The sequence below is a fragment of the Camelus bactrianus genome, chromosome 8, assembly GCF_048773025.1.
Source record: "Camelus bactrianus isolate YW-2024 breed Bactrian camel chromosome 8, ASM4877302v1, whole genome shotgun sequence".
Classification (NCBI taxonomy): domain Eukaryota; kingdom Metazoa; phylum Chordata; class Mammalia; order Artiodactyla; family Camelidae; genus Camelus; species Camelus bactrianus.
This window is the reverse complement of record NC_133546.1, coordinates 33,156,963-33,165,561: the sequence shown is the minus strand read 5'-3', so window position 1 is coordinate 33,165,561 and position 8,599 is coordinate 33,156,963. Positions and strand designations below refer to the sequence as shown.

The following is an 8,599-nucleotide window of genomic DNA, read 5'->3' as shown; positions in this document are numbered from 1 at the left end:
GAGATGGCTCCAGAGAGAACAGGAGTGAGTATTGCAACTTGTTTAAAATGAGTTGAGGTTACTAGAGGAGAGACTAGAGAGATTCTTTTGTGACTCTTATTTTGGCCTTCTGACCTCCAGAGCTGTGAGATAGTAAATCTGTGCTGGGTTAAGTTACTCAGTTTGTGGTAATGTGTTACAGCGGCAATAGGAAATGAATAGCGTTGACTCATCATATTGGGTGACCTTGATCCCTTTTCACCAAGTACCCTTCTTTACCTTTTTTTTTTCCCCCTGAAGAAGGGACATTGGTAAACCTGTTTGCACTCTACCAAACCAGTGACTTATTTCAAGTCCATGTTGGCCAACCACTAGCATCAGGGGGATTGGAGCCAATTGGATTCCGCAGAAGGGAGCGCCCATTTAAAGCAAGGGCAAGGAAAACAATTTCTACCACTTACTGAGTCAACTGGAAGAAAAGCTCTCATTAGAGGGATTCATCACTTGGGCTCAATATACACTTCAAGTGAATCTGTGACTATCCTGAAATGTGTTGCTTTTGAGGGTTTTTCTATCTATCACGTCCTTAAAGAGGTCTGGGACCAGAGTGGGGGCCAAACCTACCACTACTGAGAAAGCTGCTTCAGCATGTGGCTGTGGTGAGTCCACAAAGCCCTGGTGTTGATGTTCTAATAGGAGAAAGCTACCGTTGATGGAGCCCCCACTAGTGAGATATATTATTACACACCTCACCTCATTTTAATTTGCCCAACATCCCTCCAAGATGTTAATAATCCCAGATTTCAGATGAGAAAACTGAGTGGCACAGAAGCTGAAGAACTGGCCAAAGTTTTCATAGCCCGTCGACAGTGCGGCCAGAATTGAAGCTCTGGAATGTCTTCTTCCAAATCGCTCCTTCCATAACGCTCTGTTGCCTCCCAGCCAACTGACCATCAGTACCACGTCTCATCATTGTGGGATTAAATGGGATTCTATATATAAAACAGATTTTGTATATGGTGATTCATGTAAAGCGTTGGGCCAGAGAACAGATAGCAATGGGTTGATCTGAGAAAGTTTGTCCAGAAAACATTTATAAATATGCTTTAGGAACTGACAGAAGAACATAGACTAAAGTCTGACCAAGACCCAAGTTTTTGTTTTTTATTTTTCCTTTAGATACCTAAGGAAGAAATAATGCTTCTGCCTGCTATTCTTCATTGGTTAAAAGGTTAATATTTGGTCTATATCAGTGGTTCTCAATCTCAGGGTGATTTTGCCCGAAAGGAACATTTGATGATATTTGGAGGCATGTTTGGTTGTCACAAAGCAGGGTGGGGGCCGTGCATCTAGTGGGTAGAGTTCAAGATGGCTGCTATAATTCCTACAAAGCACACCCCTCCCACAGCCGAGAATTATCCGGCACACACCTCGCTCATGCTGAGCTAAGACACTCGTCTGTAGGTCCAAAATGAAAGTGCTGACAATTAAAGTCCTCATATTGTTGATACATTTTAATTGGCAGAAAATGGATGTTGTGTTTACATTAAAATGAATGAGGAAATAAAGTAAACAAGCAATTTTCACATGCAACCTCTTTCTGAAGTAGCGCAGAAAGACTCGGGAACTTGTCTGCAGAGACCCTGGAAAGACGAGGGGAATTAGAGGAAGGCTTTGATCATTTATGTAACTAGGTTAAAACGGAGCGATTCAGCTCACAAGATAAATGTAGGATATTAAGTCTGGGAGCAGAGGAATATTACAAAAGGGAGTGTTCAAGGGAAACAGATTGGGCTTTGTTGTCTTTTGACACTTTCTTGCCTGTGGTATAGGATTGTAGTGCACAGAAAAACTCAAGAGTGTGCACATCCCCCATAAAACCAGCCATTAACTAAAGAGCTAAGGGAGGGCCTTCCGCTCAGATGAACAGCCCAGGGTGAACCATGTCCGTAGTGGCTGAGGGTGACGGTGAAGGCATTGCCAAGAAAGATGTGCCTTCTCTCCAGTTAACCTTAAGCAGAGCAAGGGCAGTTTGGCTCCAAGCCAGTGCCATTAAATAGGTGTGTTAGAGTCACCCCCGGACACGTCTGGATTACAGCGTGGAGGGGTTCTGCATGTGTAAAGACAATATTACTGCTTGGTTTTTGTTTTAAATTATGATCTGAGTAAATAATCCCCTACACCAGTTTGTTGGTAAGCCCACAAATCTTCTCCATAGATGACCATCTTCAGTGACTAAGGATTTTCATGATGGTACAAGAATCTTTAACCACTCTGTCACTCCATTCTTATCACAGGCGACTGACTCGAGCTTTCATCCCTCCAGAGTGATGGAAGCTACCGTTTGCCCCGGTTCATCGGTGTACATTATCAGAAGTAGGGCGGGTTCCAGGTGAACCTCACAGAGGACCTTGATGCCGGCCGCCATTTGGGGGAGCCCCTACATGGCGACCCATCAGGTATCTCAGCTGTGGTGGCAGCGTCCTTCTCCAAACACAGAGAAAGAAATGAAACCATTGCGTGCACTCAGCAGTGGCATTTTCCTTTTAAGCGAAGAACAATAGTTACTCCTACAAAACAGCAGCCAAGGGAAGTAGTGTATAGAACAAATTATATTAAAAGAGAACCAGGAATAAATTCTGATAATATGCACCTTCCAACAATGTGGATTTTTTTTTTTTTTTACTTCTAACAAAAAGAAATGCTGTAGTTGTTCTAGCACATTCCTGACTGTTAAAGAGTAAACCTGTATGTTTTATAGCAACACCTCGGTTATCCCAGAGGCCAAAATTCCAATACTCTTATACATCTGGAGCGGCATGGAACCTATGTCATTACTATGTAAAGACTGAATCTGAAGTGGCTGTATTGCCAAGGAATCGTATTTCAGAGCCTGGAGGGGAATGGAGCAGAAAGGTTCCAGGCAAAGCGCATCTCAAGCTTTCTTTAGGAATAATTCAGGTTGTGTGTGTATCTCTGGTTCAACCTAATGAAATGGTCATTTTTCAGCATGTAAGTTAGATCCTGTGCCATTTCTGGTGGTTGCCCCTGTCATTTCAAAGTAGGACTTGACCTCAGAAGGTGGGAAAATCAAATAGCAAACCATGAAGCCCCAGAAGAATACTTTAAATTTTTGGAAATACATTTCTGAACTCAAGGAATATTTCTCATGCAGTTTTATCATGATAGTGATACTAGGCAGAAAGATTCTTGGGGATAGACACTTTGTCTGATCCATCTTTTATCCGGGAAACCTAGAACCTAGCATGGCACTCCCCTAGATGTGGTGATGAGAAAATGGTGCTGCTGGTGGTGGAGATGTAAAAAGGAGATGCACTTCAGGGATGGAATCACTTTGGCCAAAAGCCCCAAAGCCATTGGGATATTTGTAGAGTAGAACAAATCAGGAGCTCAAACATGTTCCTTTAAAGAACAAAATCAGTCTGTTTGGGAGATGTGTTCCAACTTCTACCCAAAGAGGAGCTGTTGGTCCAAAGGCCAGGACATTTCTATGAAGCAAGGGTATCAGGCTTGGGGCACACCTGTTCCCCTCTTCTCCCACACCCTGGGGGGGGGTGTAAGTGGCAGAGGGTTGGGATGCTGGGATGGTCCTTCCTGTCTCCGAGGCCAGCGCCCGTCCGCCATCAGAGCGGCGGCAGCAGCAGCAGCAGCAGCAGCAGCATGTGTCCCACTCTAACTTTCTGTTTCCTCCTCTTCTCTCCACATTTGAGCTTTAAACTGCCTTTAAAACAGGAGCAGCACTGGGCTTGTATATGCCTTCGGCTGTTTCTTATTCTTTGCCAGGCCCACTCTCTCCAAATAAATGACACATTGTAGAAGGTGTTTTACAGCCTGACTTGTTAATAGATCCAGACTGTTCTGTAATAAAACATAACAATCAAGGTTAAAAGACAAAAATCACAAAAATATGAGTTAGATAAATGTAATGCCATCTATAAAAGAAGGAGTTGGACCATCTAATTTTTAAAGTACCTTCTAATTCTAAAATTCCAAACTTTAAGACAAGATTCCCTATAGTTGAAGGATACGTTGCTTTTATACTTGGGCTAAAAATCCAACCGATTTTTCCCTTATTGGTGAAGTTATTCTGTCTTCATAGAGTCTACTATATAAACAAATAAATAAATCATATAATGCTGATTGAATCTGCTCATTGTCTCTTTCTCAGGAATTCAGGACTGAATGTCCATAGAGCACTATAAAACTCCTCACTTAACATCATTATGTTTAAAAGACAATTAATTTTCAGTAACTGCAGTGTGTACTATATTGATGGATAAAATATTCTTCCTTGAATGCTCATAATTTCATGAACTTATCATAATTTTGATAATTTACCAAAAGCAGTAAATATTTTCTTCCTTCTTTTCAGATGGGGAAATGGAGACCAAGGCCAGGGTTTAACTTGCATTTGTCAGGGAGAATCTCATCATCCTTTGTTACTTTGTGATTGATTAATATGTTGGTTTATTGCCGATCGGTTGCTAATGAGCTAACTTATAAGCACCGAGAGGATATAACTATTAACGTAGAAGTAACAAGCAAACCGTGAAGTGCTACTGAGCAGATCCGCGAGTGCCGTCCACAGCCCCACTCAGGACAAGGATGGTCTTCTCAATGAAGACCAGGGGAAGAAACTGGAGGCTCCTTCGGTAATCTCCCCACTGCTTGTAATATCAAGAAACCACCACTAGGTGGCATTATCTCACCAGTGTTCTGTTTCACCAGCTCCGTGAAGCCAGCTGTGCCTTCACCTTTGGACGGTGGAGTATGTTTATTGTCCTGTGTTTGCTGATTTGGTTTTAGCAAAAGCTTTCTGCTCTCATCATGCTTCCGTGTCCTCTTCTATTCTGTTTTTCTTCAGTCCTGAGGAATCTGGGCCAGTGATAGGCAGAGAAATGGCGGCCATCAAGGTGGGAATAATCATAATAGACAACGTAAAAGAGAGAAATACTTGATTGTAACATTTTGTTGAAGGCTTATTATGTGTTTAGGGCTTCTAGGTATTAATTCCAAGACTCAGAGGAACTCTGCAAGACTGCTTTCATCTGATGAGCAAAGCAGCTGAGGTTCAGAGAACTGAAGCAACTTTCCCAAGGATACCCAAAAGTAGATAATAGAAGCACAACGTGAATCTGAGTGTATGTAATGTCGAAGCATTAACGATCTTTGGATCACTCATGGAACCGGAACATTGGGTATAGTGAGAAAAAAACAGGAAGAGACTAGACGTCCTTACGTTCTTAATCTGAAAGAACCAAATTATTTGTAACATTTTTTTTTTCAAGCAATGACTTATCTATAAGTTCATAAAGTTTACAAAGAGTCTTAGGTTACTGGGGACACTTACTAAGACAGAGTCAAGAAGACTTCCTGAAATCTACTCTTCTCTTGGAGAATTTTTTTGTAAGGGACGTAGTTCTGAAGACAAGAGGAGGGAGGGCAGAACAGAAAGCACTTATTTTTGTGTTTATCCCTCAAACTCATGAATCCTTACTATTAATAATTTTGCTTCACAGTACTTTCCTTTGCTCTGTGTCCTTTGAAGTGATGTCTCAGCTAGAGCTTTAAACATAGGGGAAGGAGATCTGAGTAAAATATTTTGAGGGCTAAGAGGCCCAGCTCTCCCGCATTATTTACACCCACAGAACCATATGAACAGAAAGAGCCAGGAATCTCATAATACTAAAACAAACTAATGCTTCTTTGCTGTGGCCGGACGTCCCACTCGGTACCTTGCGTGCATCACTGTTCTGCTCTATCTTAGCACAGCTCAGTAAGATGTGCACTGAATTGGTGTTCCCTCAGCATGTCAAGCTTAGGCAGGTTCAGTACTCACCAGAGGGCACACAGTAAGTTTGTGGGGAAGCTGGGATTCCATTCAAGTTGGCAGATCAAAGAGCCCAGCTTTTAACCTTTAAACACACTACCTTCAATTAATATGCTACGTAGAAGCAAGCAAACGCTCTGACCATTATAATACTAACTTAAATTTGATTTATAAGTTTCAGAGAACTTTCAAGTATATTGTCGGACTTGATGCTAACAGTCCAATGAGAAAGGCGGCATAGATTTTCTTATCACTCCTTCCCTTCCACCTGCCAACAACACACACACCTCCACTCAGAGAGTTTAGGTGACTTGGGTTAAGTTACAGAGTTACTAAGTGTTAGACACTGAACTTGAATTTACATTCTCGTCCTTAGCTATTTGTCTTTTTCCTGCAGCAGCAACAGCCTTTTATAGTAAATCATATATTGTAAGGGAAATTTCCGTCCATTGGCACTCAGAATGCACTGTCTCCAAAAATCTCTGTTAAAAGCCAAACATGCTATTCAGGAAAAACTGTATTAACATCAAATAATACATGCAGGCATGTATTTTAAATCACTTACAACTCCCTACAAAGGAAGAACCTAAAATGCTTTTTCAAAAATTTTACACAAATGATTCTACAGACATAGGCAGTGATTAATACAATTCTAATTAGAATCAGTATCTGTGACTTTTTGTGTGTTAAGAATGGAGAGAGCTGTACTTTGTTAACACAAGCAGAAGATAGTAAAGGTATAGAGACAAAATACAGATAAGCCTAAGATATCACAATTAGTTTTGATACAGTCCCAATCTTTCCAGTACCCTCAACACAGCAAAATTCTGGGAACCCAAGTCAGGGGAGAGAGGCCCAAAGGAAAGGGCCTGAGGGCAGCAGTCAATGGGCGTGGGGTCAACGTGGAGGGTATATGCTATCACTGTACTGCTCCAGACCCCACCTCCTCACCTGTAGCAGGAGGAGCCTAGAAGACCTGTGAGAGTCCTTAAATGTGAAGGAATAAAGTCACCCACCTCCTGTGTGCTTCCGCTGAAACAACAATGAGGTACCATCTCAGCCAATGGCACTTTGCCATTGTTGGTAGAAAAGGTAATTGAATACTACGCTAAGAGAAAGTGCTAGTGATCGCTGAGTCACTCTTCCGGTTCTGGCCCACAGAAAGGCCACCTCAGTTTGCTGATGAAAGGTGGCGCTCTTCACCAAAAGATCATCGCAGCAAATCTGATGGTTGGGCACGAGGCTTCCCACTTTATTCCTTCCTTTCCATGGGCTGCAATTGTTCAGTATAAGTCAACCTAAAATACATAGACATCAAAGAAGAGATTATCAAGGTACCCTATTTCCTTAGATGATGAACTTCATTCAGAATTAGAAGAAGGGGAAGGAGAAGAAAAAGAAGAGGAAGAAGGAGGAGGGAGAGGAGAGAAGGGAGAGAAAAATCTTAAAAGACTTCCAATGTTTCAAGAAGTGTTGGAATTCTCTTGCAAGCCACTCAAGTTAATTTGGAAATTTGGGGTTCCAAATTAGTGTAACAAAGAGATAGGTTTAGAGGCCTCGATTTTGCAGGAAGAAGGACCTGGGACTAAAGGACCTGTGAGGCACAGCTCTAGGCTAACATGATCAGCATTCAAATGATGCTCTAGTGAAGAAGACCATGTCCTCGGGGGCTTTTGAAGCTACAAGTATTATTCTTAGTGAAAAAGTAAAATCCGAAGTATTATGAATAAAAATTTAAAATTTAGGATTTAGTAAACTGTGGCTTACATTGAACACAGAACTCCCAGAAAACATGGCACAGGGATTCGGGCCCTGGCTTAAACTGATGATATTACAGAATGCATCTTTTTATACCCTTCAAATAATGAATGTCTTCATGGTCAAGGAGTAGAAAGTGTTGGAATTTTTCCTTGGCCTGGAGCTGAATGGGCTGATACTCTTTTAGCCTCATAAACCAGACCAACTCTCCAGTTCATGCATAAGTCTCCCCAGTTTATGTCTGAACTCTTCCCAAGATGGAGAGTTCCCTGTCTCTGCAAGCCCACCTTGGACACTGCTTCTTATTAGGTCATTCTACTCATTCTTCTTATATTAAAATGAAATTTGCTTCCCTGAAGTTTATTTTAAAATTATTTATCAATAAAATAATACTTCAAAAAGCATTTTTTGAGCACCTGACATATGTCAGGCCCTGCTGGGCTTTAGGATTTAGAAGATGAGGAAATTACATGTAGTTCAACTGGTTTTGTGGCATTCATAGTCCGATTGGATACATCTCAACTTTTTCTATCCTAACACTCCTAAGAAATTGGTCAAACTCTCAGGATAACAGTGACATTCCACTGCAGGCACACTAGCATCTCACCAGAGGTGTAACCTGAAGCAGTCCCTAAGTGTCCCTACTCACCGCCGCACCCCCATTTAAGAATCACAGCTGTAATGGTTCTGTATTCCTGTAGAAGTCCAATCCTACGTCACCAGGATGGTCAGCTATTGAAGACCACTGTCATACATCCTTCTCTCCACCCCAATCCGTTCTTCTTTAAGCTAAACACGCCACAGAATTCAAACTATGGTTGTTACCTTTTTGATGTAAAGTTTGGATCAAGAAAAACCGTTGATAGTAGCTGTAAATGCATCTCCATCTGTGGTAAGTGGAACCGAACCCATCAGGCCAAACCAATAGCTGGACAGGAGCAGAGACGTTGAGCAGGGAGGAGCCTGAGCTACATGCAGTGGCCTGTGGTTGTGGTTTTTCCACTGGAACGT

The 8,599-nt window shown here is 41.8% G+C and overlaps 1 long non-coding RNA gene across 2 annotated transcripts; it reads right to left on the bottom strand.

Annotated features, from left to right (window-relative positions):
- Positions 1-1,392: 1,392 nt before the first annotated feature.
- Positions 1,393-6,976, bottom strand: LOC123619782 (uncharacterized). 2 transcript variants are annotated; one of them, XR_012508633.1, is made up of 3 exons: positions 6,847-6,976; positions 4,710-4,875; positions 1,393-3,858 (listed from the first exon to the last, which is right to left on the bottom strand). It is a non-coding gene; the product is annotated as an uncharacterized LOC123619782 (long non-coding RNA). The 2 variants fall into 2 exon arrangements; XR_006728461.2 differs by having other exon boundaries at positions 6,782-6,957.
- Positions 6,977-8,599: the final 1,623 nt, after the last annotated feature.